The sequence below is a fragment of the Piliocolobus tephrosceles genome, chromosome 14 (genome assembly GCF_002776525.5).
Source record: "Piliocolobus tephrosceles isolate RC106 chromosome 14, ASM277652v3, whole genome shotgun sequence".
Classification (NCBI taxonomy): domain Eukaryota; kingdom Metazoa; phylum Chordata; class Mammalia; order Primates; family Cercopithecidae; genus Piliocolobus; species Piliocolobus tephrosceles.
In genome coordinates this window covers 105568298-105584330 of record NC_045447.1, presented here as the reverse complement: position 1 = coordinate 105584330, position 16033 = coordinate 105568298, and positions in this window count along the sequence as shown.

Sequence of the window (16033 nt, the reverse complement as noted above, 5' to 3'; positions counted from 1 at the left end):
TTTTAAAAAATGAACAAAGCCACCAGGAAGTTTGAGATTATGTTAAATGAACAAACCTAGGAATAATTGTTGTTCCTAAGCAAGAAGAGAAATCTAAAAGTTTGGAAAACACATTCTAGGGAATAATCAAGGAAAACTTCCCTGGCCTTGCTAGACATCCAAACATCTGAATAGAAGGAGCTGAGCTAAAAGAACACCTGGGAAATTCATAGCAAAAAGATCATTGCCCAGGCACATAGTCATCAGGCTATCTAAAGTCAAGACAAAGGAAAGAATCTCAAGAGCTATAAGGCAAAAACATTAGGTAACCTATAAAATAAAACCTGTCAGATTAACAGTAGATTTCTTGTAGAAATCCTACAAGTTAGAAGGGATTGGGGTCCTATCTTTAGTCTCCTTAAACAAAACAATTATCAGCGAAGAATTTTGTATCCAGCAAAACCAAGCTCCATAAATGAAGGGAAGATACAGTCTTTTTCCGACAAATGGTGTAAGAATTTGCCACTACCTAGCCAGCACTATAAGAACTGCTAAAAGAACCCTAAATCTTGAAACAAATCCTCCAAATACACCAAAATAGAATCTTCTGAAAGCATACATCTCACAGAATCTATAAAACAACAACACAATGAAAAAAAAAACTAAAGTATTAAGGCAGCAAATAACACAATGAATAGAACAGTACCTCACATCTCAATACTCACATTGGATGTAAATGGCCTCAATCCTCCATTTAAAAGATACAGAATGGCAGAATGGATAAGAATTCACCAACCCAGTATCTGCTATCTTCAAGAGACTCATCTGACACATAAGGACTCACATAAACTTAAGGTAAAGAGGTGAAACAAGATATTCCATGATGGACCCCAAAACAGAGCAGGAGTAGCTATTCTTACATCAGGCAAAATGAACTTTAAAGCAACAGCAGTTAAAAAACACAAAGAGGGACATTATATAATGATAAAAGGACTAGTCCAACAGGAAAATATCACAATCCTAAATATATATGCACCTAACACTGGAGCCCTCAAATTTATAAAACAACTACTACTAGACCTAAGAAATGAGATAGACAGCAACACAACAACAGTGGGGGATTTTAATACTGCACCTACAGCACTAGACAGGTCATCAAGACAGAAAGTTGACAAAGAAACAATGGACTTAAACTATACCCTAGAACAAACCGACTTAACAGGTATTTACAGAACATTCTACCCAGCAACTGCAGAATATACATTCTATTCATCAGCACGTGGAACATTCTCCAAGCCAGACCATATGACAGGCCACAAAACAAGTCTCAACAAATTTAAGAAAATCAAAACTATAGCAAGTACTCTCCTAGACCACAGTGGAATAAAACTGAAAATCAACTCCAAAAGGAACTCTCAAAACCATGCAAATACATGGAAATTAAATAACCTGCTCCTGGATGATAATTGGGTCAACAATGAAATCAAGATGAAAATTTTAAAATTCTTTGAAGAGAATGATAATTGTGACAACCTATCAAAACCTTTGGGATACAGCAAAGGCAGTGCTAAGACGAAAGTTATAGCATTAAATGCCTACATCAAAAAGTCTGAAAGAGCACAAATAGAGAATCTAAAGTCATACCTCAAGGAACTAGAGAAACAAGAACAAACCAAACCCAAACCCAGCAGCAGAAAAAAAAAAAAATCAACATCAAAGCAGAACTAAATGAAATTGAAACACACACACACACACATATACACACAATACAAAAGATAAATGGAACAATAAGCTGGTTATTTGAAAAGATAAACAAAATTGATAGACTATTAGTGAGATTAACCAAGAAGAAAGAAGATTCAAATAAGTTCAGTAAGAAATGAAATGGAAGATATTACAACCAACATCACAGAAATACAAAAGATAATTCAAGGCTATAATGAACACCTTTATGCATGCAAATTAGAAAACCTAGAGGAGATGGATAAATTCGTGGAAATACACAAGTCTCCTAGACTAAATCAGGAAAAAATTAAAACGCTGAACAGACCAATAACAAGCAGTGAGATCGAAATGGCACATTTAAAAAGTGCCGACAAAAAAAAGTCCAATACCAGACAGATTCACAGCTAAATTCTATCAGATATTCAAAGAAGAATTGGCACCAATTCTATTGGCACTATTTCGCAAGATAGAGGAAGAAGGAATCCTCTCCCTAAATCATTCTATGAAGCCAGTATCACCCTAATACCAAAACCAAGGAAGGACATAACAGAAAAAGAAAACTATAGACCTATCTCCGTGATGAACATAGATGCAAAAATCCTCAACAAAATATTACCTAACTGAACCCAACAGCATATCAAAAGATAATCCACCATGATCAACTGGGTTTTATACCAGGGATGCAGGGATGGCTTAACATACATAAGTCAATAAATGTGATATACCACATAAACAGAATTAAGACCAAAAATTATATGATCATCTCAATAGACACAGAAAAAGCATTTGACAAAATCCAGCATTCCTTTATGATTAAAACCATCAGTGAAATTGGCACAGAAGGGACATACCTTAAGGTAATAAAAGCCATCCATGACAAACCCACAGCCAATATTATACTGAATGGGGAAAAGTTGAAAGCATTTCCCCTGAGAACTGGAACAAGACAAGGATGCCCAGTTTCACCACTTCTATTCAACATAGTACTGCAAGTCTTAGCCAGAGCAATCAATCAGACAAGAGAAAGAAATAAAGGGTATCCCAATCGGTAAAGAGGAAGTCAAACTGTCACTGTTTGCTGATGGCATGAGCATATACCTAGGAAACCCTAAAGACTCATCCAGAAAGTTCCAAGAACTGGTAAATGAACTCAACAGTTTCAGGACACAAAATTAATGTACACAGATCAGTAACCCTGCTATACCCAACAGCGACCAAGCTGATAACCAAATCAAGAAATAAACCTCTTTTACAATAGTTGCATAAAAATGAAATACTAAGAATATACTTAACCAATGAGGTGAAAGACTTCTACAAGGAAAACTACAAAACGCTGCTGAAAGAAATTTTGGCTGACACAAGCAAATGGAAACACATCCCATGCTCACAGATGGGTAGAATCAATATTGTAAAAATGACCATACTGCCAAAAGCAATCTACAAATTCCATGCAATTCCCATGAAAATACCACCGTCATTCTTTACAGAACTAGAAAAAACAATCTTAAAATTCATATGGAACCAAAAAAACAGCCTGCATAGCCAAAGCAAGACTAAACAAAAAGAACAAATCTAAAGGCATCACATTGCCTGACTTTAAACTATACTATAAGGCCAAAGTTATCAAACAGCAGGGTACTGGTGTAAAAACTGGCATGTAGACCAATGGAACAGAATAGTAGACCCAGAATTAAAGCCAAATATTTGCAGCCAACCGATCTTCAATAAAGCAAACAAAAACATAAAGTGGGAAAAGGACACCCTATTCAACAAATGGTGCTGGGATAATGGTGCAAGCCACATGTAGAAGAATAAACTGGATCCTCATCTCTCACCTTATGCGAAAATCAACTCAAGATGGATCAAAGACTTAAATCTAAAACCTGAAACCATGAAAATTATAGAAGATAACAATGGAAAAACCCTTCTAGACATTGGCTTAGGCAAAGAATCCATGACCAAGAACTCAAAAGCAAATGCAACAAAAACAAAGATAAATTGATGGGACTTAATAAAATTAAAAAACTTCTGCACAGCAAAAGAAATAATAGCAGAGTAAACACACAACTCACAGAGTGGGAGAAAATCTTCACAGTCTGTACATCTGACAAAGGACTAATATCCAGAATCTACAAGGAACTCACACAAATCAACAAGAAAAAATCAAACAATTTCATCAAAAAGTGGGCTAAGGACATGAATAGACAATTATCAAAAGAATATTTACAAAGGGCCAACAAACATATGAAAAAATGCTCAACATGACTAATTATCAGGGAAATGCAAATCAAAACTACAGTGCGATACCACCTTACTCCTACAAGAATGGCCATAATAAAAAATAATAGATGTTGGCATGGACGTGGCAAAAAGGGAGCACTTTCACACTGCTGGTGGGAATGTAAACTAGTACAACCACTATAGAAAACAGTGTGGAGATTCCTTAAAGAACTAAAAGTTGATCTATCATTTGATCTAGCAATCCCACTCCTGGGTATCTACCCAGAGGAAAAGAATTCATTATACAAAAAAGATACTTGCACACACATGTTTATAGCAGCACAATTTGCAATAGCAAAAATATGGAATCAGCCCAAATGCCCATCAGTCAACAAGTGAATAAAGAAAATATGGTGTATATACACACCATGCAGTACTACTCAGCCATAAAAAAGGAATCAAATAATGGCATTTGCAGCAATGTGGGTAGCACTGGAGACCATTATTCTAAGTGAAGTAACTCAGGAATAGAAAAGCAAACATCGTCTATTCTCAGTCATAAGTGGGAGCTAAGCTACGAGGATGCAAAGGCATAAGAATGACACAATGGACTTTGAGGACTCAGAGGAAAGGGTGGGGTGTGAGGGATAAAAGATCATGATAAATACATATTAATTAAAACTGATAAAAAATCCTATTGTACTCCATAAATATGTATGTGTCAATCAAAAATAATTATTTTTAAGGTGAGTCAAATGCACCACAAAACACTAGAAAGCTTCAGGAATTTGAAGCACAAAGCCTCTTGGAAGGCTTAATGGAAGGGTGCTGGATCACAGTGTTAGACAAAGCACCAGGGCCCTTCTCCATCCTGGCAGACTGACTCCCTGACCCCTCCCAGCCCTCTGCTATAGGACCCACTCCCCACTGCCCACCACTCTGCTCCATGAGTGGTAACAGTAAGGCTTGTCCCTGGCTAGCTATTGGCATATTCAGCTTTGTGGAACAAGAATGGCATCTGGGTTTCTACCTGCACATATGTACAAAAAACTAGTCTGCCACGCCACCTCTGTGCAGTGCACCCCCAGGTGGTATAACCTGCCCCTTCTTGTTAACAACGGTTGTAAAAAGTCAGCTTTTTGTGCACTCTGTCTTTAACATGAATAGATAAGGATTTCCCAAATATTTAAGGAAGTCTTCCAATATGAAAGAGGAAAGAGAAAGCTGAAAGAAAGGCCGGGGAAGGGAAGGCAGCAGAACAAACCAGAGAAAAGAGAAACAAGACAAGCAGCAAAACACCACCTTAGAAAAAATGTCACTAACATCTTCAGAGAAATAGAAGATGCTACGTGTGTAAATCAAGAAAGGGTGGTATAAAAAAGAACAATTAGCGATTGAAAAGAGCTGCTGAAAATTCAAATTATGATTGCTGAGAAAAACATTTCAACAGAAACGTTGAAAGATAAAAATCACGGACATCTACCAGAAAGTAAGCCACGGGATATGTCTACGGGACGGTAAACCAAATGTATGCCAAGTAAGAGGGAAAAAATAAAATAAGAGAGCCAGTTATATGGGCCCAACATCTAATTAATAAGAGCTTCAGGAAGAAAAACCAGAGAAAAAAGAAGAGCTTGCAAACAGCTGAGGTTCGTGGAGGGTGGGCCGTCCAGGTGGGGCATGGAAGCTCCGCGTCGCTTTCCCCATCCCTCGCCCTATTTATCTCTTCATCTGAGCTGAAAAGCACCAGGGCTTGGCCTTAGCAGAAGGTTCATGAAGGGCTGGGTCCCAACACTGGTGTGAAGAGAGCTACTTAGGCAGCTGAGAAAAATCACATAAAGGAGAACTCAGCCCATTCATCTTGCTTGGAACTAAGAATCTTGACTAATCCATTTCCTTAAAATTCAGGCTTCCCTGGACCCCAAGAAAGAAAAGTGAGCTTTCCAACACTTGTGTTTATAGGACTCTTGCTACAAAACTGTTTTCAGAATCAAAAATAAAGCAGATGGCCATCTGAGACTGGATACCAGATTGTTTATATCAGTGAGTTGACCCGTGAAACAAAGAAGTGGAGGAACATAAGCTGATTACAATGGATGCTTTATTTGGAAAAGGGATCTTTAGTGTGAAAGTCTCTTTGCATCAGCCCTTCCTCTGGGGTAATAATCAAGACATATATTGAGTTATAGCAGAAAGTTATATTTTAGGAACAGAGGGATCAGAGTTACAATTCAGACCTTGACACCTAATGCTTGTGTGAAGCTGTGGACAAGACACATTTCTCAGCCTCCATGTCTTCATCTAAAATGTGGATGGTAATACTCTACCTTCAGGGTTATTGCAAAGATCGAAAGAAAAAGTGAATAAAGGATCTGACCAACTTTCTGATTTATAATAGGTACTTAATAAGTGGCCATTCGTATTAGGTGTCCTGTTGGGAAAATAAGGAGGTAGCCGCATTCTTCAAGATGAACAAGATGAGACTGGAGAAGACACTCCCCACTGTCTCCCCACTATTCATCCTCCCCTTCTTCTTTACTAACAAATAAGTTCCCTCTTTCTTAGAGGGCAGCGCTATTCCTAACTACAGAACTACATTTCCCAACCTCCCTTGCAGCCCCCAGATGGCCCTGCTCCACAGTGTTGGCCAATGGGACTTCCATGAAAGTCTACCAGAGGTTCTATTATATTTACTCCTTGCCCCTTCCTCCTGCTTCCCTGACACAGGGGTTGGGCTGGGATGCAGAGGTCATCTTTTGATCAGAAGAGACCATGGGGAAGGCAGAAGAGAAGACAAAAGATAGAAGAGAGCTGAGATGACACAATGGTCACTGCCCCTCAGGACCTCACACTGCAATCATCTGTGGGAGAAAAGTACACCCTATGTGGTGCAAAAAAACAGAAAAGGAGGAAAGAACGGATGTAGGAACACTTCCTGTAATGAAAGATGAATCTCCAGATTGAAAAGGCCTGTAGAGCACTCAGCACGTTGGGGGAAAATCCCTGGACCAAGAAACATCACGATGTTTTACAATCTGTGGAATCAGTGCCAGTGGAGCCCACTGTGTGACTCAAAGACTTAGGGACATCAGGGCCTGGATGCCTAGTGCATGTGGACCACTTACCCAGCTGCTCCCACTGACTGATCCAAGCACGGTGAAGCTGAGATGAGACAATTACACCCAGAAAAGTCAGAGGGGAAAATACTGCTTCAGCATTTGGTTCTAGTCAATATCTTTGGATTGCAAGAACCAGAACTTAAGGGAGGTAGGGGCTAGGGAGTTGGAGAACCAAAATGCTGCAGAATTGAGCCAGAATAGACCTGGAAAGTCATTGGGAATTGGTGTTACGTCTTTCATGTCTCAGGGGTTACATTTTCTTCCTCTCCCCTTCTTCTTTCCAAGCATCTACTCCCTCTGGCCATTCCATCTTGATGTATAAGCTTGCACAGGGTTCAAAGTGGCCATCGAACTGCCATGGCTTTCTGTTCACCCACCTCCTTCTCTGGCTCCTCTCTGAGCTTGCCAATGAGGTGTAATTGCAATTGCAGTTCAGTGACCAAGTGATAATTCACCCCTATGTCTCGAGACTGGCAGTCCTGAGGGAGAGAGTATGATGGTTCTAATCAGCCATGACAGAAAAAGAAGAGAGGCAGTAGAAGGGTCAGGAGAGCAGTGGCTAGCATGGAAAAGACCCTCTGACAGTGCTCTGACAGTAGGCATGCTGCTCTCAGGCAAACTTATCAGCTAGTCCAAATTGATGACCACCTATTGGAAGAAACATGGGGTCAGGCAAAACTTGCTTGGGCTCATTTTGTATTGCTGCTGAAGACATGTACTGAAGTATTGATCTTCAGACTTTCACAACTAGCCAGTCAGTTTGTGCACCATCCCTGAGTGGTCTAATTTTCCTCCCTGGCCCCTATGCTCCTTGAACCCAGCACTTGCATCTTTTTTGTGTTGCATGAAATGAAGAGCTAAATGCGCTATGCTTACATTGTATATTTACACTTTGTACTGATAAGTGCATAATTGATTGTCTAGTCTGAGTGCTCATACACAGTTGTTTCAATAGAAACCTAATATTCATTGATCGATTAGCAAAGTATTTCATAATGCCTATATGGATAGTATCTCTGATTTAATAAAACCCCAACTTTTTATTTAATGTTTTTTCATTTTTCTCATTAAAGGCATCAAGAAAAGGTCTGTGCATCCACTAATTGAAAATAGATGCACTGATGACAGGTTGTTTTTTGTTTATCTTTCTATGACTTCGTTGAGATAATGTAAGAGTATAAACTATAAGCACTCTAAAAAACCAGACTTCACTTCGGGAGGCCGAGGCAGGCAGATTGCCTGAGCTCAGGAGTTTGCAACCAGCCTGGACAACATGGTGAAACCCTGTCTCTACTAAAATACAAAAAAACTTAGCCGGGCGTGGCTGCGTGCACCTGTAGTCCCAGCTACTCGGGAGGCTGAGGCAGGAGAATTGCTTGAACCCAGGAGGGAGAGCTTGCAGTGAGCCGAGATCGCGCCACTGCACTCCGGCCTGGGCAACAGAGCGAGACTCTGTCCAAAAACAAAAAAAAACTTCAGGAAAATCCTCCATTGTACAATGAGTGTGCCCCAGAAACCTCAGTGATGTAATACCGGCCGGTGTTGTAGCGAAGTGGATTAAATATCTGGGGTGAGCAGGGACAGTTAGCACCTGGGGGTTCTGAAGATACTTGAGCTGCATCTGACGCAAGCCTGGAGGTGGTGCAGTGCCACTCGGAGGCAGTGGGAACAGTTCTGAGACATCAAAGATGGTGCCGAAATTCTGGAAACTTATTGACTAGTTGATGCCTACTTTGTCAAACTGCTCTGGGGAGATTGGGCCAAAATACCAAGAATACAGGGACTCCCCATCCTTCCCACCTCTTGAGAAGGGCAAATGGAATTTTCCCATATGGCCACATCTCCCACATGCTCTTTTGACAATGTGATTTTGATACTTCTGCCTTCAAGAGGTGGCTGGTGGCTCTGGTGAAGCCTGCTGTGGACTTCTGAGGCCAGTTATTCAGGACAACGTGGCTTCTGCCTGGCTGTTAGTAGCTTTCTGGCTTCCCTGAAGCCACCATGCTGAGAGGAAGCCCAAACGCATCTGTGTGGAAAGACCACACTGAACGGCCTTGAGGCTATATGTAGAGAGGCCTGGCTGGCCCCCAGCTGCTCCTCCCGCTCCCGTACAGCCCCAGCTGGAACCACTGGGAAGGCCCTGAATCAGACCACCCAGCTGAGCCCTTCCCAAATTCCTGCCCAGCAGAGACCACGAGAGATAAGGCACTAAGATCCACAGTGCTCGCTGCACAGCAACGGATAGCTACAGCAGCCCTCCTATTGCCCACCATCCCCATCATGAGACGATGCTTCCTCTTCCTCCATTTGAGAACGGACAGCTGGGCCCAGAAGAGAAGTCAACCACAAAGGGACTCCCGGCATTGTGGGGCATGATGCCGCATGGTTCTAACTGAATGCGTCTTATTTGTTTTGAGACTGAGTCTCAATGTTTCTGAACATTAGGGGTTGACTCTAAGTCAAAATGGTCACTCTGAAATTACCAGAACTTTCCTTCCTGTGGTCCTGAGAGTAGATGTCGACATTGTCCTTCTGAGAGAGGCATTTGGAGACCCAGGGAGGATTCCATGTGCCCGTGTATCACGGGCTGCCTCACCATGGGAGGCATGACTCAAATTCAAGATGGAATACTGTCATTATTCTGTGGAAAAATACAAGACTGTGTCTTTAGAGGTGAGTCCAGCCCTGAGGGGCAAACTTTTTCATGTCAATGGATTTTCAATTTTCTCCACTGGAGGAAGCTGGAACTTGAGGAAAAAAGGGTTTGGAGGAAGGGTGTGTAAACGTGCTGAGCTCGTCTGAGCTGGCCAGGACTAGGAGGAGAGGAGAGGAGTGGAGTCCCAGGCCCCTAAAGGCTCTGCATGTTGGCACATGTCCAGTGGACCTTACTAGGATGGAGAGCTGGGCTTCTTTTCATATTTGCTTTTGTCGTTTGTTTGTTTACACTGAAATTTTCCTTGATACAAATGTTCAATAGCATCATGTAAACCCCCACTTCTTGAGTCTGAGGCTTTGAGGAATTGACAGACAGGCCACATCCATACCTGAAGGATCATTTCTCAGAGAGCTTGGCGGCCTGAAGAGCAGCTGCAGGAGAAAGAGGTGAACAGCAGGACAATGGCTGTGTCTCGGGTGAGAGCAGGAAAACAGTCTCAGGGTTTGCAGACTCTCCCCAAATCCTCAGGCACACTGGGGCAAGGGCAGGACTTTCCGTCTTATGGGACAGGACTGTCGCCTGGTCTGAAATACGCTCTGAATACTTCCAGCCCCGGGGGCCACCACTGTCCTACTGGGAGAGCTACAGCCTCTGCTCCCCTCCAGAGGCAGCTTCCGCGAGGGCCTCGGCTCTCCCCGTGGTAGATGTGAGCACATCATTTTCATGTATGAGGTCAGACATGCGGAATTGTATTTAAAAGATGTAAACTGACTAGAAATGCGATGGCAGCAGTCTCTCATTTGCATGCATAGAACATAAGAGTGCTGTGACTCCAGTGGTCTGAATGCTCATGAATGTTGTCCCAGGTGACTCCCAGGCCCTGATCTGGAGCGTTCAGGGTTGTCTGACCCCATTAAATGATTTCAGTCCTGTTTGTCTTGGATGAATTTTCCACGCTCTGTAGATGGTGTGCTTGTGGGACAGAATCCTGCCTGAGACTTACTTCATAACCAGTTATGAGGATGTCAGGAGGAACTGGAAGCCTTGCCAAGATCCAGCTATTGATACTAACAATGAAAAACAACACAAGTAACTTCGAAAGACTAAGCTAGCTTAGGTCATTTTTAAAACACACGTTCAAGTTATTTTGTTTGGAACCTCAAAATAAAGAGGAACCTCAGGCAGCTAAACACCCCGAGCAACATCTAGTGACAGACCTCAGTGGAAAGCCTCATGTATGTGCTGCAGTTTGGATATCTGTGTCCTCTAAAGCTCACGTTAGGCCAGGCGGGGTAACTCTCGCCTGTAATCCCCCCACTTTGAGAGGCCAAAGTGGGCAGATAACTTGAGGTCAGGAGTTCAAGACCAGCCACATGGTAAAACCCCATCTCCACTAAGAATGCAAAAAACATTAACCAGGCATAGTAGCAGGTGCCTATAGTCCCAACTACTTGGGAGGCTGAGGTGAGAGAATCGCTTGAACCCAGGAGACAGAGGTTGCAGTCAGCCGAGATCACACCACCGCACTCCAGCCTGGCAACTGAGTGAGACTCTGTCATAAATAAATAAGTAAATAAATAAGATAATAAAGCTCATGTTGAAACTTGATCCCCAGTGTTAGAGGTGGAGCCCAGCGGGTGGTGTCTGGGTCAGGGTATCTGATGCCGCATGAGTGGATTAATGCTCTCCATTGGAGGTGAGTGAGTTCTTGCTCTATTAGTTCCAAAGAAAGCTGGGTGTTTTAAGAAAAAAAGCCTAGCACGGCACCCCCTGTCTTTGGTTTCCTCCCTAGCCACACGATCTCTGCACACGCCAGCTCCCCTTCCGCTTCCACCATGCGTGGAAGCAGCCTGAGGTCCTCCTCCGAAGCACATGCCAGCACCATACTTCTTGTACAGCTTGCAGAACCGCAAGCCACGCAAACCTCTTTTTTTTATCAATTGCCCGGCCTCAGGTACACCTTTGTAGCAACACAAGTGGGCTAAGACTGTGTGTGGACGTTTGTGTATTGGGTGGATGTGCAGAAGCACACACGCTCTCAGCAGACACACCGGTGGGCTGCTTCTCCACATGGGAATGTCACCTAGCACTGCCAGGGCTGTGGAGATAGTGCACACGTCCTTACTCTTCTTTGCCTCTGTGATGTCTCTGTGCCATATCATCCTGGGGGTGCTGATGATGTACGAGATGAGGATAAAGCCAATATTTGACAGATTCTCACAAAGTACTATTAGGTTGGTACAAAAGTAATTGCAGTTTTTGCCGTTTTTTTTTTTTTTTTAAGTAATGGCAAACGCGATTACTTTTACACCAACCTAATACTTCGCTTTCCAGGCGTCCTTTAGATCCCAGTTCACTGCTGGGTTTTCCCAGCTCCTCCTAACTTACCTGAGTGCTTGAGGGATTCTGCCAGCCCGCAGCCTCCCACCCTACACCTGCAGGCCCCACAGGCTCCCCGCGGCTCAGCCTAGTGTTCAGCTGTAGTATTTGCTCCATCCACACCACAGGAACCAGGCTCTTGACCAACTGCAGCTTTTGTATGCACGCAGAACTGAGTAGCCTGGTGGTGGTCACCACCCAGGCCTCGTGCTCAGCACTTTCATGCATTATGTACCCTCTGGACTAGTTTTTATGTACCCGTGTTGCAGATGAGACACGCAATCCAAAAAGTTAAGTAACCAACCCAGGTTCATACATTTTCTTTCCTTTCCTTCTCTATTTGCCCTGTAGCCAAGATGACTGAAGTACCAACTCCCTGTGGTTACTTTCACCAAGCTGGTGAGACTCAGCCTGCATTACAGCCAGCGGTGGCTCACGCCAGGACAGCAGCCTCCTCCCCTTAGAGAATCATGAGAGCCAACAAGCAGAGGAGGTGGCACAGGGCAGCTCCAGCAAACACCTAGGAGTCCTCGATACCGATGACGGCAGCCCAGTCCTCAGTCACATCACTGGAGGTACTTAAAAGACGCCAGCAGGTTGGGAGGGAAAGAGGAAGCTGTCCTTCTGCTGAAGGGAAGCACAGCCCGACACCGCTTCAGTGTCAGTGGTACATGTTGCTGGACAAACCGTGGCAGATTCTTCCTGGAGCAGTTCCAGGCTTGAGAATGTGCTGCAGTCTGTGGCTTCTCCAGGTCTGTGCTTTCCTGGAGCTTCATAATTAATGCAGCCCCGAAGGGGATCCCTCTTTCTGGCGCGGTGTTCAGGTTGTTCGCTCTCATGCGTGCTCACCTGGGGCTATGGTCACTGGCAGCCTGGGGTCACTCGCTTCCTTTTCTCAAGGTGGTTTTTACCGTCTGGAGCATAGGAGCTCTAATATCTCTATAGGGTGGTTCCCCAACACCCACCCCAGGGCCAGCCTGGAGTGGATACACAGTACGATTTTGTTTTTTAATCGAGATGGGATTTCCCTCTGTCACCCAGGCTGGAGTGCAGTGGTGCAATCTTGGCTCACTGCAACCTCCATCTCCTAGGTTCAAGTCATTCTCCTGCCTCAGCCTCCTGAGTAGCTGGGACTACAGGCATGCACCACCATGCCCGGCTAATTTTTGCATTTTTAGTAGAAACGGGGTTTCACCATATTGGCCAGTCTAGTCTCAAACTCTTGACCTCAAGTGGTCTGCCTGCCTTGGCCTCCCAAAATGCTGGGCTTACAGGCATGAGCCACCATGCCCAGTCCCACAATACAATTATTGTATTACTGAGTCTCAAAAGGCTGGAAAACAGGGGGCCCCCTATGAGCTGACATTCTAATTATTCGTTTTATGATCCCTTCACAGATTGTCAAAATGGACCCCAAATTCACTCTTGTTCACCCACAAGCATGCATTTACTTGCAATTTGAATGGACTTATGTGCAAAGATAAAAGGAGAATGACTTTCTCTTTTAGTAGCACTCACTTAGTTCCATCTCTAAAACTAATACTCACTTCGTAAGTTTTGACTATAAAAGTAGAAGAGACCATTGCCTGTCCATGGAGGAGACACTCAGGCAACTTAGCAGGGCATCTGGGTGCAGCGGTCACAGGGGCACTGGACACTCCAGGAGGTGCAAAAGGTCATCCCTGGAGTTACATGCACATCCCAGAGGCCCTGGCCTCAAGATGCCCACAAGAAGCTGGTGAGGAAAGACAAATGTGCATCCTCTCCGGCCTCAGCATGGCGGAGCAGAGAGAAGCAGATGGAAGGGCTCCCAGGCTGGCCCATGTGAACCACAACCAGGATAAAGGCTCCAATCAGGAGGCGGCAAACAACAGCCACTGGTGAAATCCAGCCCTCGGCCTGAGTGTGTGTGGCCAGTCAGCTAAGAATGGTTGTTACAGATTTTTTTAATTTTTTAGGGAATATGCAACAGGGACTATCTGGTCAGCTGGTTGGCAAAGACAACTATTTTCAATGTGGCCCTTTATAAAAAAGATTTGCCGACCCCTGGTCTACGGCATGAGTGTGCCCCTGTGAAGAGCAATCCCTCCAGCCTCCCATCTCCTGGGGCTGCCTTCTTCTCTCTTCAAATTGGCAACCCAAATATGGCATGCCGCCCACTAAACAAAACTCCTCTCAGCATCCTCCCACAAGGACAGTCACATGTCCCAGACTTTTGCAGAACATCTAGAGGCCACAGGACAGCACCCTGCATGTCCCAGCAGGCACCTGTTCCTAAAAGCCCTCCGCTGCTGTCTGGCCACAGAAACACGCTGGTCATCTGCGCCGCACGCCGCCTCTTCAGCTCGCGGGCCCCTCTTGCCTTTCTCATGCCTAACATGGGATGTTCCACAAGTGGAAGAAGTTAGCTCTTCGTCTCACAGTTTTACTTTTGAAACCATCTTTCCTCAACCAAAATAGCACCTGGGGTTGTTTTGCAAAACAAAACAGTTTTCAGCCTCTGCTGACTGTAAAAAATAACTTCCTCCTGCCACTGTGTAATCTACCCCGAAAGCCACCCCAACATCACAAACGCACAAGAAAAAGCGCAAAGGTTTGGCCATCAAATATGGACAAGAGCTCTCTGGCCTGTGGAACTGTAGCTGCCCCAAAGCCACTTCCAGCTGGCCCTGAGGGAGGCACGGCCACGGTCCGGCAGGTCTGGTCCCCAGGCCGGGAGGATGGAGTCTTTCCCACATGGCCAACGGCAGATGCACCCAGGTTCCCCTGCCCATCACAAGAGACAAGGCGTAAAACCGTAATGCTAATGTATTTGTTTACGCGGGGTGTGTATGGAGGGGGTGAGGTACAGGCTCCAAAATGACAGGTTCTACCTGTTTTCTGTCCTGAGCAAGGACAGGTGTGGGGGAGAGAGAGAGAACACATATTCTCTTTTTCTTTTTACTCGGAAACTAATTCCTCAGGATAGTCTCATGATGCTGTTGCCCCCATACCCCCACCCTGTTTCAGAGCAGGGCTGCCTTCTGCCCTCCCCTCCTGGGGGCCAGGAGTGGGTTTTTAGAGCAACGCAGGAGATGGGCAGTTCAGGGCAGCTTTGGATGCCTCAGGTCCCACAGGAGCAAATGGTCCAGCAGACCAGCCACCACTCCCCAATTCCCCATGCCTCAGCCACATGGGCCAACATTCCCTTCCACTGAAGGCACCTGCGAGACTGCAGGGACCACCAGCCACAATCTCCAGCCCTCCTCCTCCTGCCCCGTCACCCCCAGCCCCAGGCTCAGGCGGACGCCCTTCAGAGCACCACGCTCAGCTGCCCGCCGGTGAGAGTGCAGGCCGGCCCCCTTGCCCATCTCACTCACACCATTCCCAGAAGTGCCAGCATGGCCCTCTGAATAAGAGTGGGGCAAAATGCAGACCATGTTTAAATTGTTTGAGGATCACATCCACCACCAGTTCGTGTGGATGAAAAGTCCGTGGAGGGGGTACTGCAGGGCTTCCGTGGAAGCAGCTCCATTTTTGCACAGCCACAGGGCTCGACTCACCAGGCCCCTGATGCCCGGCTGTGTCCAGCCGAGGGGAAGTCTCCGGGGAAGGGGCCTTTGAGTGGTTTAGACACACGTGCGCTGTGGGCCAGTGGGCGGCCCCGGGAGCCAGCGGAGGTCAGACATTGTCCTTCCAGACGCAGATCCTGCGAGGTAGAACACGGTACCAGGATGCAGTGTGGACCCCGCGACAACCATTGGGGAACCCAGGCTCCCAGACAACACATGCCACGCGACAGTGTTTGTACCACGGAGGGCACTGCAAACAGCTGACACCTGGCAGCGCTCCAGAACTCCCGACGGGGCGTTTTGCTTCTGAAAAAACCACCCTCCTGTATCCTCTGTTCACACAATTCCCTCCGCCCCAGGGCTCCCCTCCTGCTGCAGCGGCTGCATCCTGCACACCCCTTTAC